This window comes from Sus scrofa, chromosome 16 (assembly GCF_000003025.6).
Source record: "Sus scrofa isolate TJ Tabasco breed Duroc chromosome 16, Sscrofa11.1, whole genome shotgun sequence".
Classification (NCBI taxonomy): Eukaryota; Metazoa; Chordata; class Mammalia; order Artiodactyla; family Suidae; genus Sus; species Sus scrofa.
Window position 1 is genome coordinate 63,558,551 of NC_010458.4, and position 19,469 is coordinate 63,578,019.

The 19,469-nt window shown below is 42.8% G+C and overlaps 1 protein-coding gene and 1 long non-coding RNA gene across 4 annotated transcripts in view; one reads left to right on the forward strand and one right to left on the reverse strand.

The window, feature by feature from the left end:
- The window catches only part of ADRA1B (adrenoceptor alpha 1B), a 460,716-nt gene that overhangs the window by 8,428 nt on the left and 432,819 nt on the right, over positions 1–19,469 (reverse strand). The window lies entirely within an intron of this gene.
- On the forward strand, positions 1,050–17,991 carry LOC110257291. Its single transcript, XR_002339714.1, has 3 exons — positions 1,050–3,001; positions 7,222–7,465; positions 17,870–17,991. It is a non-coding gene; the product is annotated as an uncharacterized LOC110257291 (long non-coding RNA).

The following is a 19,469-nucleotide window of genomic DNA, read 5'->3' on the forward strand; positions in this document are numbered from 1 at the left end:
CCTGGGAACCTCCATATGCTGCAAGTGCGGCCCTAAAAAGCAAAAAACAAAAGCCAAAAAACAAAGTCCCAGCACCCCCAATCCCATTGCACCACAGCAGGAACTTCTAAATGTGTAACTAACTTTTTAAAAAAAAAAATCCCTTTAAAAAATTATTATATTTGATTTACAATGTTCTATCAATTTCTGATGTACAGCAGTGACCCAGCCATACATTCATATACATTCTTTTTTTTTCACATTATCCCCCATCACATTCCATCACAAGAACCGTCTTTTCACAGTTATTCTTTCAACTATTTCCGTTCCCAAGACAGTCCGGCATGACTGTGCCCTGCACGGCTCTAGGGGGCGCCATTCCACACTTCAGTCTACAGCACTCCCTGATGGCCCAACCCAAACGACCCTCTTGGAGGCATGACTGTTATACTTGGGGGAACGGCAGGCAAGTTGTTCTAAGCACAGGGCTAGTGGGAGATAGAATTTGAATATGAACCTAGGCAGTCCCAACAGAAGCTGTTAATCACTTCCAATTCAGTTCATGGGGAAACAAAATACAGATGTTGATGTATATAAAAGGCTGGGAAAATACACATGAAAGGAGGGCAACATCAACAGTGTTTATCCTTCAGGGGTGAAATTATGGGCGAATTTTCCCTCTCTGGGCCTTCTGGTATTTTCCAAAATTTTCTCCATAAACATGAATTACTTTTGTGATTGGGAAAAATTAAATGAATATTATTTAAAAAATGAAAAATGAACCAAAAGATATTGTGTTTACTGGGTCCTTGTTATGTGTCAGGCAACTTTCTTTTTTTTTTTTTTTGTCTTTTGTTGTTGCTATTTCTTGGGCCGCTCCCGCGGCATATGGAGGTTCCCAGGCTAGGGGTCTAATCGGAGCTGTAGCCACCGGCCTACGCCAGAGCCACAGCAACGTGGGATCCGAGCCGCGTCTGCAACCTACACCACAGCTCATGGCAATGCCGGATCATTAACCCACTGAGCAAGGGCAGGGACCGAACCCGCAACCTCATGGTTCTTAGTCGGATTCGTTAACCACTGTGCCATGACGGGAACTCCATGGCAACTTTCTTATGTTCTACTTCACTTAATCTCCATGACTACTCTCTGAGCAAAGTGGGATTCTCCCACTTTACAGATGAAGCCATGGAGCTGCAGCTAAAAGGCAGTGCTTGCCCAAGGTCTCACACAGGTCATATGAGAGAGAGGTGTGAAATGAGATCTTTTGTGGTTAAGCTCAGCAGTCTCCCCTGTTAGTTCCTGATGTGCCTGTGGGTCCCCTGATATACCTTATTCTCCCTCTCTGGGGCAGGAGAGGGGGTCTTGGTTGAAGGACTGACCAAGGGTGGACTCGGAGCCTTTGGCAAGGCATAGAGGGATGAAAAGCATCATATATCTGGTCCACCCAGGGCTGGTGCTTTGTCACATCCCTCTGAGCTCTGGCAGTCTGGGTCTCCAGGATCATAAATTTGATTTGACTGATTTCACAGTCAGCATCACATAAGCAGATGACCTCCAGGGAGCCCAGTGGGTGGCAGAACCGTTCTGATCAGCTTGTACATAGAGTGGCACTCCCTTTCAACATGGTTCTTATTAGGAGTATTTGGCTACACCTTCAGCCAAGTCTCCCCAGTGGAAACAGTTTGGCCCAATAAAAACTCAAAACACTTAAAATACTAGTTGCTAATTCTCTCAGCCCTGGCTTTGTGAAGGAGGTTTCCTTGGATTTGGAAATTCCCTTTGAGGTTTTTACATTTTCACTTGTCACTTAACCCTGGAATGAGATCACAAAATGCTCCAACAAGTGCAATATTTTGGGGCCAACAGACCCATGTTAAGTTTTATAGCAAATGCTGAAAACAGTAATAGTCACCAAAGCCATCGCATACAATGAACTAGGAATCAGGTATGAGGTACTACGTTTATAAACATTCCCTCATACAATCCTTCCAGAAGCCCTGCTATGATTCTATCTCATTTTACAGATAAGGAAACCGAGGTTTAAGAGAATGAAGTCACATGTCTATTAAATGGCAGAGTGAGGATTAAAATCTAAGTCTGAAGTCCGGGTTCCTACTCACTGTTTAATAGTAAGAAAAAGAAATTTCCATTCATTTCCTTAAGCACCAGACAATTTCTCTCTCAACTGGGAACAATCTTTGTCTTCACCAGATTATCAAACTATTTTATCTGAAGCTAAAATACAGCATTTATCACTTTTTGTCTTGAATTACAGTTGCTTAGGGCTATGCCTCATCTCAGATTAGACCGTGAGCTTTTACAAAAGAGAGTTCATGTCTGATTCTTCTCTTTCTCCGCAGGGTCTAGCACAGTGCCTGACACAGGAAGGCACTCAGCCAACATGTGGTACAAGAACAATATTAATAATAAAAGCAATAAACCCAAAAGATGTTAGCCCCTGGCATCTCCAAGTGAGGTTCAAGGGTAAATAGCATCGACAACCCTGGACTGCTTGTTAGAAATACAGAATCTCAGTGATCCAGTGAATCAGAATCAGCTTTTTCACAAGATCCCAAGGTGAGAAGCATTGCCTTAGTCCACATTACAATTTGATTTTAAAAATTGTTTTCCCGGCTATCTTGGGATTTACGGATGAGCAAAGGCTGGCCTGAGAGCCACCTCACCATGGGATTGACCTCCTTGTCCCCAACCCTCCAGCGGCCCCTGTAGTTTATAGGATAAAGTTCAAACTGCTTAGGCTGGAATTTAAGAACTGCTCAGCTTGGCTGCAATGGACTGATTCTTTGCAACATGAGTTGACTCTTTTGGCTCCTTTCCTTTTATCTACTCTGTCCACTAGCCTGAGATCTCCATTCCTTTCCCCTCCGCCCCTTCATCCCTCCCAGGCCTGGCTCAAATTCCTCCTTCTCATAACCACAGCCCACCACGCACAGTTTCCTCTGAAGTGTGAAAACAGAAGGAAGGAATGAGCAGGCGGTGAAGACCTGCTGAGATCCAGGTGACCGACACGCTTTGCCGAATTTCACCCTCACTATAAGGCAGGAGGGAGGAGTGGGTTCTGTAATTCTCAATTTTCAGCTTATAGATGAGGAAATCAAGTTTTCAAGTGGACCGAACTCCCCCAATATTACACAACTATTAAATGACAGAGATGGAGTTCAAAACCAAATCTGCCTGGTCTCAAAACTGGGCGTTTCTACAACAGACAATATTGTCTCTGAACACTCAGAATACTTCTGAGCTGCGGGAAGCTTGGGCTAGAATTGTTATTTGTAAGTGTCTTTATATGTATTTGATCTGTTCATTAAAATACAAGTATTTAGAAGCCAAGAGTTTTGTGGCACTCTGCCTCAGTGCTTCTTAATCTGAAAATGCTGGTTATGATGCAAATAATGTAGCATCGTATAAATTCAGGGGCTCACAGACTCACTGAATGCCAACCATGGGTATCCAAGAGATGCATATTCACCAGATTAGAAGTTTCTGCTATTCTTTCCACAGAATTCTATCATAGCAGCTGCTAAACTTATTTGTTTAAGGGTCTGTCTCTCTTGTTTATAAGCTCTTTGGAGCCAGGATCAAACTTAATTGTCTTGGTTTCTCTCACACCAAACACAGAGCATGGCTTGTAGTGAAGTGTAAAACTTTGGTTCATAGTAGGTGCCACATAAATGACTGTGCAGTGATTCTCCTGCTTGTAATTTGCTTCCTTCCTCTTCATTTATTTAAGTGGTAACCACATGCCAAGGTCTGGTTCAGTTTTCATCTCCTTCTGAAATCCTTCCTGACTGCTCCAGCCTGCTTGTCCTATATTTCCCATAAAAACAGAGGCCATACTACATGGGATAACACAAAATGCCATTCTTAAGGGATGTGCCCCTTGTCTCTGCATGCAGTGTCAAAGCTCCTTGAGGATGGAGTTACTATCTTATGCTTCTAGCACAGGGCTGGGCATGGGGTCAGTGCCATCAACTGCTGGCTGGTTAGTTGATGGACCCATTCCAGCTTCAAAGAGGGAAGCTACCTCTTGGCTTAGGCTCAGAGTTGGGAGCAAGTGGGATGAAGTAGTTTCTGCAGTATTTAAGGGTCCATCTTTGAGGCCAAACTGAATATGTTCCATGCTTTGACTTGGCTGGAAATAACAATTTCCCCATAAAAACCTTCTAAAACTGAGCGTTGGTGGGACCTATGTGAAGGAAACTATGAAACTTCATGAAGGGGCATAAAAAAAAGACGTGTATAAATGGAGAGACATAGCTTGCTTTAGCATAGAAAGTCTCTATCCAAGAAAACTTCATCTGTAAATTCAAGACAATCTCTTTAAAATACTATCAGGTTTGTTTTTTTTGTTTTTCTTTTTTTTTTTTTTTTCTTTTTTTTTTTTGCGGGGGAAGGGGGCTGTGAGTGGAAAGGGAATCTAAATGATTGCAAACTAAATGTATGGAAGAATGTAGATTATAGAAGAATCATCATGAAAAAAAAAAGCCAGGTCAATTAAAATAAATAAAGAGGAATGGTGCAGTGGTGTGGGAAGGCAGGGAAACTCACTTGCACAGATATTAAAACTTATCATAAAACCATATCATAAAAGTAATTTAAAAATACTAGGGCAGGAAGTATAAGAAAAGGCAGATAGATCAATGAAATGACATCATTTATAAAGACAAAAAGATCCACAAGAATTTTATATGCTTGTGGGGAAAAAACCAGATTATTCTATAAGTGGTATTGAGAAAAAAGTTAGTGATATTGAGACAACAGTCTGCTATTTTTTTTTTTTTTTTTTTTTTTTTTTTTTTTTTTTTTTTTTGGGCTGCACCCTCAGTATATGGAAGTTCCCAGGCTAGGGGTTGAATTTGAGCTGTAGTCGCTGGCCTAGGCCACAGCCACAGCAACACGGGATCCAAGTCGTGTTTGCAACCTGCACCACTAGTTCATGGCAATGCCGGATCCCACTGATCAAGGCCGGGGATCAAACCTGCATCCTCATGGATACTAGTCAGATTCGTTTCCTCTGTGCCGTAATGGGAACTCCCATTATAATAAGAGTCTAGCTATTTAGAAACAAAGCTGGATTTCTTACATTAAAATAAACCCAGATGGAGCCAAGATTTTAAATATTAAAAATTATTAAAATATTAGAAGATATAAGGGAATATTTTTTATGATTTTGAAATAGGAAAGAAATTTTTAAGCATGACAGAAGTTCAGGATGCATAAAGAAAAGTATTGCTGGATTTGCTTATACAGTTCTTTCTTTTTTAAGGCTGCAGTTGCAGCATATGGAAGTTCCCAGGCTAGAGGCCGAATGGGAGCTACAGCTATAGGCCTATGCCACAGTCACAGCAATGCCAGATCTGAGCCACATCTGTGAACTACAATGCAGCTCATGGCAATTGGCAATACCAGATCCTTGATCCACTCAGCAGGGCCAGGGATTGAACCTGCGTCCTCATGGATACCAATGGGGTTTGTTACTACTGAGCTACAATGGGAACTCCTGCCTAGACATTTCTGTAAGGTCACAAACTTTGAAAACAAAGTTTAAAGAAGAATTGAGAGAAATATTTGTAATTCAAATGACAGCAAACAGAATAATATTTCTAATACATAAAACTCTCAAATCAAGAAAACAACTCAATAGAAAACAAAGCAAATCATATGGATAAGCAAGTAAGAAGAATAAGTACAATGGACAATGAATTAATGAAAACATCATAAAATTCCTTTACCAAACACATATTGTAAATTAAAAATCAGTAATATATTTCAGGTCTATTAGTTTGGCAAAGGTATGAAAAAACAGACATTTTCATACATTCTGTATGCAAATTTTGGGTGGAAAACTGGTGTTATCTATACAATTAAAATGAGTGTAGCTTTAGCTTTTGATGGAAGTACTCCACATCCAGGAATTCATCTTACAGAAGTACCCTTAAAAGGGAGCAAAGATAAATGTACAGGAAATTGCAATAATGTTCCCCCTAAATGGGAAATAACCAAAATTCCAGCAATGGGGGATTGTAGAATAAACCATGTAGCATTCACATCTTGAAAAAATCATACATCTATTAAAATGATAAGCTAGGTCCACATGGAATGAAGCCCATGACCAGAGTTAAGTAGAAAAAAAGCAAATTTCAGGAAAGAATGTCTAGTATGATCTGCTTTTTACAAAAAAATTGTGTGTGTGTATGTATGTGTATATGTTCATATAAAAAAAACCTGGGTGAATGTAAAGAAAATTGTTCATATTTTTTTTTTTTTTATCGAGGATGGTTTTATAGGAAGATTTTCATTTTTATTTAAAAAATTTTTTCACAATGAATAATCATTGTTCTTGTAATTAAGGACAAACAGGGAGAGAGGGAAGGGGAAAGAAGGAGAGAGAGAGATTGAGAATATAGGGGAAAAGAGGAGCTTAGGGCTCCCTGCTTCTTGAATTCTCAGCTGTGTTCACCCCATTTTAGAGGTGGAATGAGGACTGGGGAGAAGGTACAAACACGCCTGTGGCCAGAGTATCTTTGAGCCTAGAAAATACAAGCTGTGCAACACTGGATCCTGCCCTCTGAGGGAGCAGAAGAACCTGCTGCTTGGCAGAGAGGTTTGGTGCTTTTGGATGAAAGGCTCCAGAGAGAACAGGGACAATTACTGGCCTTGGGGAATTAGGTGGTAAAATGCAGAGATTGGGCCACTTAGGCCATTAGGGGCCACGCAATGCCTTTTATCCCTTCTCTCAGCAGCTGTCTGCTGACTCTTTGTGACTCATCCCTCTGTTCTGTCCTTTGGCTGGTGGTAATCCAGACTTTCCCCTAGATCCATACTGGCTTGCTGGGTTCAGGCTGGACGGCTGGACTCCTGGACCGCTCTGCATCTTCTCTCCACTTGTCTGCCTGGTCTGGGATGTACTGCTCCCCAAGGGGGCCACATCTGGGCATCATGCCTTCCTTTTCACCTGCGGTCCTCAGAGGGAGTGATGCCAGACTGCTCTCTCTTGGGCATTTTCTCTTCTCACCAGAGCCCTCACCTGCCTTTCTGTATCCTGAGGGCCAGGCACTTCGCTGAGGTCATGAATATTGTATAATGAAGTGATTAGTCTTTGCTGCTGAGTACGTGCTGCTGTCCAGATTTTAGCAAAGTTGGGCCATCTCCTGCGTTTTGGTCCAGATCCCCAGACACGCCATAAAATGATCCCCAAATCGCTGCCTTTTCTTATAGCTCAAAGGCTCCTCACAGCTGGGAAACTCTGCAGATGGAAGTGCTTGGGGGACAATTTACTGCTCAACTCAGAGATGGCCTGTATGACAGAGAGCTGACTGGGCTTGCTGCAGCCATGGGAGAATGTTTGTGGAGAATTTCCATGAAGAAGGGACTGGATGCAGTTCAATATTTACTGCGTGTGCTGTTTACATATGTGTAGCCCAGACATCAGCTGGGGGCCTTCCTGCCCCTTGAAAACCAGGTGAGATTATCTTGACTTCCTTTTTCCATAACCCTGGGACGTCTGAAGCCCTCTGTCAAAGTCTCTGGATTCTTGGGGTGGGGCAGGGGGGAATAACTTTCCCTGCTTCTTGGGCTCCATTTTCCTTGACAGCCTGCTCTGCTTATACCACCTGCTCTGCTTATACCACCTGCTCTGTGGAAGCAGTGATTCCACAAGAGGAAAAGCACCCACACCAAGCATTTAAAGAACCACTTAACGCTGGGCTCCATGGCCACCCTATCCCTTGCTTTCTCACACTTCAGCTTCTCTCCCAGGCTGTTCCAAGAGTTCCTAATTCTTACTGTTTCTTAAGGCAGTCATTTCCATTCTCTGTTTTGGTAGCTTTGGCATCAGCCTTGTTGAGGGCGGCGAGGAAGAGGTGGATGGGGGTGGTAATTGGGGGAGATGGGTTTCACTTTCCATTTTCAGCTCTAATTAAGATATTTTCCCAGAGTTCCCATTGTGGCTGAGCGGTTAACGAACCTGACTAATATCCGTAAGGACACGGGTTCGATCTCTGACCTCACTCAGTGGGTGAAGGATCTGGCATTGCTGTGAGCTATGGTGTAGATTGCAGATATGGCTCAGATCCTGCGCTGCTGTGGCTCTGGCGCAGGCCGATGGCTACAGCTCTGATTGGACCCCTAGCCTGGGAACCTTCTTATGCTGTGGGTGTGGCCCTAAAATACAAAAAAAAAGAGATATTTTCCCAAAGACAGTTCCTCTCCTCAAAGAACTTGATTTTCAGAAAATACAATTTTCTCCATCTCTTTCCATGTAAATAAATGCTCTGTTCTCAATGTGATGTAGGTTTTTAGATGTTTGCCTGCCATGGGTGGTCCCCAAGCTTTGCTCCACTTTTCGAAGAGTCTTTATTGAATATATCTTAGGTGCCTGGAACTGGTTGAGAATTTAATCCAGGAGATTAACACCGACTGCAGAAGCAAGGAGAGCGCAGCAATTATTTTATTCAGTCCCTACAAGATGGTGAAGTGGATATAATTATTATGCCCATTTTATGGATTAAAAAACCCTATGCCTGAGAGCAATTAAAGAAATTGCTCAAGATTACATAGTGGTGGAGACAGGATTCAATTCTAGGCCTGACTCCAGAGCAACTGATTGTTCTGCACCCCAGTGCTGATTCCCACAAACTGGAGACTTGTTATTTCCCTGGAACATTCCATATGAAGGTGCCTAGTCGAAAACCAGGGGGCCCTGGTCATGTGTTGGGACAGGGGGATGTGTGTGGGTGACAGTTTGGGAAGGAGCAGTTATTTGACATCGCTACTTTCAGAGAACTTTACTGCAAAATGATTTCATCTTGGCATATTTTGAGGAAACAGGAGCTGGCAGAGCAGGGAATTGCATCGCCTTTGTGGATGGGTGCGGTGGCAGTGGGACAAGTGTGTTTCAGAGAGCTGGTGACTTTAGGCTATTTAGTACTTAAGAGAGGGGGCCTGATTTCCTGCACAGGGTCCCGATCACAAGGACGGTGGAGTTTGCATGCGGACTCTCGTGATAGTTAGAAACGGACTCAGTCTTTATGATGTTGCCAAAGAAAATACAGATCATGGTGGTGATCTGACTTTAATAATAATGACAACAACAGTATCATTTATTGGGAGCTTATAGGAGGCAAGCACTGTACCAAATGCCTAACATGCATTATCTCACTCAGTACTCAAGACAATTTAACGAGGGAGGTATAGTTACTGTTGCCATTTTGCAGATGTTGAAGTTGAGGCTTAGAAGAGAAGTAATTTGCTCAAAATCACAGTTATTAAGTAGTCACTCACAGAGATATTAAGCTATTAAGTCTCACTGGCAATTTGGAACTTGTGAGGGAAGCACAAAGAACTAAAAGGACATTTTAAAAAGTGAAGCATGAAGTTCCCGTTGTGGCTCAGTGGTAACGAATCCTACCAGTATCCATGAGGATTTGGGTTTGATACCTGGCCTCTCTTAGTGGGTTAAGGATCCAGCATTGCTGTGAGCTGTGGTGTAGGTCACAGACTCGGCTTAGATCTGGCACTGCTGTGGCTGTGGTATAGGCCTGCAGCTGCAGCTCCAATTCAACCCCTAGCCTGGGAATTTCCATATGCTGTGGATGTGGCCTAAAAGAAAAAAAAAAAAAAAAAAAAAAAAAGAAAAAAGAAAAAAAAAAAGAAAAAAAAAAGGCAAAAAAAGCAAAAAAAGAAAAGTGAGGCAGATTCCACAAGGGAGTGTAGGGGTGCAGAGGGAAACAGAAAAGCCATGTTTGGGTGTGAATACATTAGTTTTCAGATGACTCATTTTCCCAGCCAAATTCAAGAGGAACTATAATTATTTAGAATTGAAAAGTCATCCTCTGCCACCTCCTGGCCTTGTTAAAATAAGTCCGAGGGACCCAAGAAGGTGGAAGGAGAAGGGACGTTTAACTCACAAATCCTTCCATCATCTAGAGATCATCCTGGCAATGCCAAGAACAAAAGCAAGAGGATAGGACACAGAACGTAGAAAAATCGATAGACATCAAAAGACAGAATTAAGCAGACAAGAAAAGAACAGCCCCCGTTCCCAGCACCACTCCTCCCCATATTTTTGACAAGGATATGGTGGTCTTGTGCAAAAATGAGACACCCCAAGGTGGCCATGGATGGGCAGCAAGGATAAAGCAGCTCAGGCTGTGGCCCGCGGAGGTGCCTGCATCCTCTGCATGTGTCTCATGGTGGCCTGGCAGCCCCAGCCTGTTTATCCAGATGGAACCAAATTCTCCACTGGGTCACCCAAAAGGGCAATTCAACTCAAGAGTGCTAATTCCTCTGTCCACCTCTTTCCTTGCAGGCTCAGACCAGATGTTCCACCCTCAGTTCTGAAAATGTCACTGAGCCTTGGTGAATCGTTATCAATCATGGCGCCCAAAACATGTGCTCAGGCCAAGGAAAGCTCCCAGAAAAATCTGCCCGGCAGAGCAACACAGCAGGTGGATGGGCGAGGCCCTAGCCCCCATTGCTCTCCTCCCTTCTCGTCCTCATCTAATGCTTGTGATGGAAGTGGGGGAAGGGGGCTGGCATGAGCAGGTAGGATTGGTGGAGGCTTGACTGATCTGGGATAAGGCTTTCCAAACCATAAAGGAGCAGGATGTGAGAGAGAGATCATGAAAGGCACCAGCCTGTGGAGATGTGCATTTGGCAGGAGGATCCCAGCCTTGTTCTTGGGAGGCTGCTGAAGCACACAAATGCAGGCAGGCCGGTACTGGCCTGTCCATCTGCTCTGAGGTCTTGCTGGTTTGGTGGAGGACATTACGACCTCAGGAGAGAATTCTGACCTGGGTACCTCCTCTCCACATGGCAACTGCACCATTAGAGTGCCTTGGTGTTTCACTCTAGCCTCTTCTGATCTGGTTCCTTATACTGCAGGATTGTTAAAAAGCATAATCTGGTCAAATTAGCATTTGATTGGGTTTATTAGCCTTGTTTTTAGTTTTAGTTTTGGTGCTGTTGATATAGAAAAACTCTAGCAAGCACAGGAGTTCTTTTTTTTACTTATTTTTTGCTTTTTTTAGGGCTGCCCCCGTGGCACATGGAAGTTCCTAGGCTAGGGGTCGAATTGGAGCCACAGCTGCTGTCCTATACCACTGCCACAGCCCCAGTAATGTGGGATCCAAGCCACTCCTGTGACCTACACCACAGCTCACAGCAATGCTGGATCCTTAAGCCACTGATCGAGGCCAGGGATCAAAACTCATGGATCCTAGTCGGGTTCATTAACTGCTGGGGAATTGAACTCCTGAAAAACACAGGGTTATTCCATGTGCACTTGTGCCTTTTCTGTGTAGCTGCTTCATAGTCTCCATCAGATTCTCAAAGGGGCCCATGTACCAGAAAAAGGAAAATGGTTTTAAAGAAAATCAATGTTTTGATTGGGAACTGGGTTGCATGCATGCTCTCAAGAGTATGAATAAGCTAACAGAAGTCTGGGCTTCATTTCCCTAACGACAATACAAATGAATAGTGCCCTGTGTTGGGCACTACTGATGATGCAACTGCGTGGGCATTCGTTTCCTGACGGTGGAATTATTATTATTGTTATTATTATTTTTGTATTTTTTTTTGCCTTTTCTAGGGCCGCTTCCCACGGCATATGGAGGTTCCCAGGCTAGGGGTCGAATCGGAGCTGTAGCCGCCGGCCTATGCCAGAGCCACAACAACTCGGGATCCGAGCTGCGTCTGCAACCTACACCATAGCTCACAGCAACGCTGGATCCTTCACCCACTGAGCGAGGCCGGGGATTGAACCCGCAACCTCATGGTTCCTAGTCGGATTCGTTAACCACTGCGCCACAATGGGAACTCTTCCTGATGGTGGAATTATTAATTGGGACATGCTTTCTGGAGGGCAGTTGGGTGATATGACTCAGAGACCTTGCAATTTCATGTATTTAGTTATCCTGAAATTATACTTCTAAGAATTTATCTTAGTGATTGTGGGTGCCTCCTTGGGAGTCATTATCTCTGTCATGGTAGGCAAATTACTTAACTTCTCTGGGCCTCAGTTTCCTCATCTGTATAATGGAGGTAATATTATTTATCCACAGGACTCTTGGGAGGGTTAAATTAGATAAAACATGCAAAACACTTAGTACAGTGTCTGAACATAATAAATACTCAATACATGTTAGTTATTATTATTTAGATACAAGGATTTTATGGACACATTTTTTATCATAACTAAAATTTTGGAACGATCCTAAATATCCAACATACGTGACTGGCTTAGTGAACTGTATATATCAACCAATCAAGATTAGTGAATATGATTGGAAAAATGTTCATAATATATCAAAAGACAAACAGTTGGTTACAAAATAGTACATATGATACCATCCTGTGGAAAATAGCTGAATAAACATGCATCAGTCATTTCAGTGGTTATGTTTGAAGGCTGGCTTTTTATCACTGTCTTTTTGCTTTTCTGTATCTTATGAATTTTTCTACAGTGAGCATGTATAACTTCTTGAAATAAGACAAAACTAATCCAATAAAAGTTACTTTAAAAAAAGGATGACTAATCTTGGTAGAGAAGCACTTTGTGGCCTTGAGTAATCATTTCTGGGCAGGTGCCTTTCTTAGTGTCTAAAATGAAAGCTGTACCTTTTTTCTTCTTGAGAAATGGGGAAACCCAAATGAAAGGGCAAGGGTGGATGTGCTTTGCGAAGGGTGATACCTGCCATGTGCAGAAAGGCAGAGGCTTTCTGAGACGCTTTCACAAAATAATCTGTGTTGTTATGTAGGAGATCCAGTTGCCTGGACTTTGAAAACCTGCCCCCAGCTCTGGACTACAGTCCTAGTATGATTAACTCTGGGGAACTTCGTATGGATCGAGGATGAAAGGCACAACGACTTTCAGCTACGAAATTGGTCTGCAGTCAGGATCCCAAGTTTAATCTCTGTGAAACCGATGGGCGAGTGTGGCCGTGCTTACTAATTAGGCAGCAGCAATATAATTGATCAAATCAATTCCCTTCATGACGCAAAGCCAAGGAACCCAGGGACAGCTTGAGCTTGGAAGAGCTTCCAGAAAGCCAGAGAACATGGATTTCTCTGCCAGAGATGTTAACACGGTTAATCTAGATTGCTTTGTTAATTGCTGGCTCCCTTCTCAATAACGGATAATATGGTGACGTAATGTGGCTCCGTGTCGCTCACATGGCCAGGCTCTTGGTTGGGCGATTTAAATTGTGCTCATTCATTTTTCCCCCGATTTATAGCCAGCATTACACTTCATCAGGCTTAAAGAGCCCTCGCTTTCTGGAAGGAAGCAAAATGACGGCCAGGTTCCCCATTTCATTTACGAATAGATTTACTGTTGATTTGAAAGTACACACATTAAAAAAAGAATGTGAATGGGAAACCATTAGAAGAAACGCAGCTTATTGCAGGAACCCAATACTGAGACCAACATTTTCAATTTATCAAGTACAGATCAAAGGAAGAGAAACATGAGAGGCTGCTTTGGGTGAGTGAAATGAGAATGGGATAGAGAAACAGACAGAGCTGGTTTCAAGTCTGGTCACTTAGGAGCCCTGACAAGTTGGCTTAATTATTGCATCTTTCCTAGCCTGGGTTTTCTTAGTTATACAATGGGGAGAATGATATCATCCTCAAAGTGCTGTGAAGGTTAAATAAGATACCATCTGAAACACCTAGCTCAGGAGAGCCCATGGTGGCGCAGTGGAAACGAATACGACTAGTAACCATGAGGTTGTGGGTTCAGTCCCTGGCCTTGCTCAGTGGGTTAAGGATCCAGCATTGCTGTGAGCTGTGGTGTAGGGTGCAGACGTGGCTCAGATCCCCAGCGTTGCTGTGGCTGTGGTGTAGGTTGGCAGCTGTAGTTCCGATTCAATCCCTAGCCTGGGAACATCCATATGCCGCAAGTGAGGCCCTAAAAAGCAAAAAAAAAAAAAAAAAAAAAAGAAACACTTAGCTCAGTGCCAGAGACATAATAAATGCTCAGTAAATATTAGTTCTCTGCCAGTGTCTTGTCTCCTGAACAAAGCCTGGAAACCATGGCCTTGTTTTTTTCTTTGTTTTTTTGTTCTTTGTTTTTTCTTTTCTAGGACCGCACTTGTGGCATATGGAGGTTCCCAGGCTAGGGGTTAATTAGAGCTGTAGCCGCCGGCCTACGTCAGAGCCACAGAAACGTGGGATCTGAGCTGTGTCTGAGACCTACACCACAGCTCATGACAATGATGGATGCCAGATCCCTAACCCACTGAGCGAGGCCAGGGATCAAACCTGCAACCTCATTGTTCCTAGTTGGATTCATTAACCACTGAGCCACAAAGGGAACTCTACCATGGCCTTGTCCTATTGCAGATTCATGGATCCCAGTCCTACTATCTGTGCTGTTAAATTTACAGATTGTCCTTCTAGACAAGGGCAACTTGCAGTCTTTTCAGAATTTGTGCATGTGATTCTTAAAAGGGGTTGCAACATAATCTGGGAATAGGAATTTATGTCGTCTGAAAAAAGCACATTGAATATTATTTTATAATTTTTAAAATATGAAAATCTTGTTGTTTTCATACTACCCATTACAGAAAAGAAGCTCTAATCTCTTGGCTGGTGGTGTAAGAGAATCTGATGGCAGAGAGCATGCAGCTTTCAGTTTAGAAAAAGAGGTCATGGGTTAAGCAAGACTGAGAAAACTGATTTACAGAATGTCATTCTGGAAAAACATACTTGGAATGCCAGAGATTGACAGGAAGGAGGCATGAGGGGAGCTTTTGAGTGGGAATAATCTTTTCTTTCTTGTTCTGGGTGCTGCTTATGCGGATGTGTTCATTTTGTGAAAATCAGTAGGGCTCCACCCTTATGACGGCTGCACTTTTCTGTGTGCATGTCACACTCCAGTAAAAAGTTCAAAAAACAAGTGGCACACACTTTATACACATTCACTGTAAGATAGGACAAGGCCTGAAGATGTCTCCTGTCGATTTAGGAAGGAAGGCAAGGAATTCTCTATAAATCCTGCATCAGATGTTTACCTATGGCATGTGGAAGTTCCTGGGCCAGGAATTGAACTCAAGCCACAGCAGTGACCCAAGCCACTGCAGTGACAGTGCTGGATCCTTAACCCACTGCACGACAAGGGAAATCCCTAGATCATGTCCCACCTTCCACTCCGCCCCCGTGCTTTCGCTTTTTACATGTAAGAACAGAGCACAATCCCAAGCCACCATCACCTCTCTCCTGAACCACTGCTACAAGCCTCCCAAGCGTCCTCCCTGCCTCCACTTTTGAGCCTCTATAATTCATTCTCCATTTATCCATAGAGCTCTTTATAGATTATATTATTTCCCTTAAAACCTTCCCATGACTTTCTACTGTACTTAGAGAAAACTCTAAACTCTTTATCATGACCCAGAAGGCCATAAAAAATGTCCATACTATCTTTCCATCCGACATCCTCTAGTCATCTCTCTCCTCTTTTTCTTCACTCCAGCACTCTGGCTGCCACTTTCTTGGCCCCCTCTAGCACACCATCTTGCTTTACTCTCTCTCTGGTACTTACAATGACCCGATTGTTCTCTTATATAAGTAGTATTTGTCCATACCCACCCTCCAAGAATGGCAGCTTCATGAAAGTGGAGGCTTTGCCTGCCTCATGCATTCTTGGAGCCACGGTGCCAAGAAGAGACCCTGACACACAGTAGGCACTCAACATGTGACCTGACTATGTGATCTGTGTAAGCCTCTTAACCTCTGAACTTCAGTTTCTACATGTGTAACGTTAGGCTAATAATATCTCTAGGGCTGTTGTAAAGATCACAGGAGACAATGTATGTGAGGCACTTAGCACAGTGCCTGGCACATTGTACAAATGGTGGCTGTGCTGGCTCGGTGCGAATTGCAGGGCTTTGTCAATCTCATACATACTAGAGGCTTCTGATTCATTTGTCATGAGCAAGCAATCATCTTTCATTAGGGACACTTTGACAAAATTGTAACATAGCATGTTGAGAGACCAGGTTTCTCAACATCATTCTGATGTTTCTTTGGCTCTTAGCCATTCTCTGTATGTTAATCAATTTTTGACTGATTAACAGAGACCTTGTGCTATTTCGATGATTCTTCAAAAGACAGGGCAGATGAAATTTGTATCCGGAAGAATGAGCAGCCTGCAGGACACTGTGCCAGGGTCAGACATGTAAGAAATGAAAACACAGGAGCAGAACACTCAGGCCAGGAGATGGTGGCTAGTGAGAAAGCAGATTGCCAAGACATTCTGCTATTACAAAAGGGATTATTTGTTCCTGGGTCATCCTGAGTAAATTGGTATCTTTAGAGAGTTTCGTTAAAAGAAAAAAAAAAGTATGCTCGAAAGGTTCAGAGGGAGCAGGACCTGCCTGCTTTAAGCAGTTCCCAAAGGTGGGGAATTCCCGTTGTGGCACAGCAGAAACGAATGTGACTAGTATCCATGAGGAGGCAGGTCTGAACCCTGGTCTCGCTCAGTGAGTCAGGGATCCGGTGTTGTCATGAGCTGTGGTGTAGGTTGCACACGCAGCTCGGATCCTGCGTTGCTGTGGCTGTGCTATAGGCTGGCAGCTGTAACTCCAATTCGACCCCTAGCCTAGGAACTTCCATATGCCATGAGTGTGGCCCTAAAAAGAAAAAAGTAAGTTCCTGGAAGTTCCCACTGTGGCTCAATGGTAACGAGCTCGACTAGTATCCATGATGATGTGGCCTTGCTCAGTGGGTTAAGGATCTGGCGTTGCCATGAGTTGTGGTGTAGGTAGCAGACGAGGCTCAGTTCTGGTGTTGTTGTGCCTGTGGTGTAGGCTGGCAGCTACAGCTCCAACTCCACCCCTAGCCTGGGAATTTCTACATGCTGCAGGTGTGCCCTAAAGAACAACAACAGCAAATAAAGTTCCTAAAGGTAAAAGTGGTCTCCAAGACAGTGGTGTAAATAAATGGCCAAATTGTGGGTAAAGAACTTCACTAAATGACAAAGAGCTATTGGTTTGAAAGGAAGAGAAAACCCAGAAAGGTAAAATTGGCCAGTGAGAATCAGAGGAAGAGAGAGAATGAATCAGAGTGAGAGCCAACTATGGTCGTCAAGTCACTCAGTAATAATATATTGACTGGAAGAAAAGCATCACAGACATTTTAGCTACGGAATGAGAAAGTATTCCATTATGTTCTTTTTCTTTTTGCCTTTTTTTTTCCCCTTGTGATCTGGGGAAGAAAAAATTGAAGAAAATTTGGGAAAAATCAAATGAAAAGCAAATCTCTTCTTCCCCAACTCTGAAAAAAAAAAAAATCCCCTAAATAGGTCGCATGCAGTGTCTTCAATCATTTCAGCAGAGGCACAGGCTACAGGAAGCATAAAAGCATTTCAAGGTGCTACCTAGATAGATCTGGCTAGTGAGAGGCGACGACAGCTGACACAGTGAGGGAATCATTCAACTAACAACTTTTAATCAGGTTGGAGCTAGGGACTTTCAGGTCTGGAGCTCTTTTAGCAGGGAAATCAGAGGAAGTGGGCTCTGGAGACATCAGGGCTAGCAAAGTTTTAAAGTAAGATGTGCGTTTCCTTGGCGAATACAAGAACTTAAATTAACAAAGTGTCAGCTTATACTTAGGCAGTTTATTTCTTTGAAGCTTGTTCTTAGTTAAAGCTTTCTTTTTATTCTCAGAGATCTAATTTATGCTTTTGTTTTAATAAAGAGACCTTTACAAAATTTTAAATTACATACACAAATAAACCCTTTTTCTTTGCAAAAATTAAGAAATTATCTTTTGACCACTGCCCCTAATTCCAGGCTATTCCTTCAGAGGTAGCTATGGGTATCTTTTTGGTGAAAAACCTTACAGTTTTTTTTTTTTCTTTCTACAGGCATTCAGAGATATTGCAGTTTGGTTTGAGACCACCGTGATAAAATGAATATTCCATGCAATAAAGCAAGTCACTCAAATATTTCGGTTTCCCAGTGCATATAAAAGTATGTTTGCACTATACTGTAGTCTATGCAGTGTACAATAGCATTATGTCTAAAAAACCAATATATATCTTAGCTAAAAAATACTTCATTGTTAAAAAATGTTAACTATCATGTGAGCTTTCATTAGTTGTAATCTTTTTGCAGGTGGAGGGTCTTGCCTCGAAGATAGCAGCTGACTACATATATATATTTACTTAGATATTTTAGTGCTGCACCTGTGGCATATGGAAGTTCCTAGTCTAGAGATCCAATCAGAGCTGCAGCTGCTGGCCTACACCACAGCCACAGCAACTGGGATCCTAGCTGCATCTATGACCTATGCTGCAGCTCACGGCAACGCAAGATCCTTGACTCACTAAGCGAGGCCAGGGATCGACCCTGCATCCTCATGGATGCTAGCTGGGTTCCTAACCTGCTGAGCCACTACGGGAACTCCAGAACATACATATTTATTGGTTAAGTCTTATATGGACACAGTTTATCTCTCCCCACCCCGATAATGATAGTAACATCAAAGATCACTGATCACAGATCACCTTAACAGATAGAATAAATAGTGAGAACTACAAAAATGTGACACGGAGACATGAAGTGAGCAAGTTACTGTTGGTAAAATGGTGCCAAGGGACCTGCTTGATTCGGGGTTACCACAAACATTCAATTTGTCAAAAAAAAAGAAAAACACAGTATGTGTGAAGCATAATAAAGAGAAATGTTAACAATGCCTGTATTGTTATGAAATACAGAAAATGGAATATTTGGGATTTTCGCTTTTTTTTTTTTTGTGTGTGTGTGTCTTTTTGCTATTTCTTTGGGCCGCTCCCTCGGCATATGGAGGTTCCCAGGCTAGGGGCCGAATCGGAGCTGTAGCCCCCGGCCTTCGCCAGGGACACAGCAACGCAGGATCCAAGCCGCATCTGCAACCTACACCACAGTTCACGGCAACACCGGATTGTTAACCCACTGAGCAAGGGCAGGGACCGAACCTGCAACCCCATGGTTCCTAGTTGGATTTGTTAACCACTGCGCCACGACGGGAACTCCTGGGATTTTCGTATTTTTTATATAACATTTTATACTGTGTGGAACTCTCTGAAACTTGCTTGTCCCCCTCCCCAACAGTTTGTCCTGAGGATCTTTCTTCAGTAGATTTAATTTGTTCTTTCTAATAACTGCATCAAAGCTGTTACATGGTCAGGGATTTTTCTTCACGTGCCTATAGATGGACATTTAGGTTGTTTCCCCATTAGGACAGTATGTTTAAAAAAAATTATAGCTTCATTGAGACCTATCACATACCATAAAATTCACCCTTTTCAAGTGTATAATTAGTGGTTTTTAGTGTATGCACAGAGTTGTACCATTATCACTACTATCTAATTCCAGAACATTTTCTTCACTCTCAAAAAAAAAAAAAAAAAAAACAAAAAAACCCCCAAAAAACCAAAACCAAACCCAAAAATCCTAGTACCTATTGGCAATCACTCCCATCCC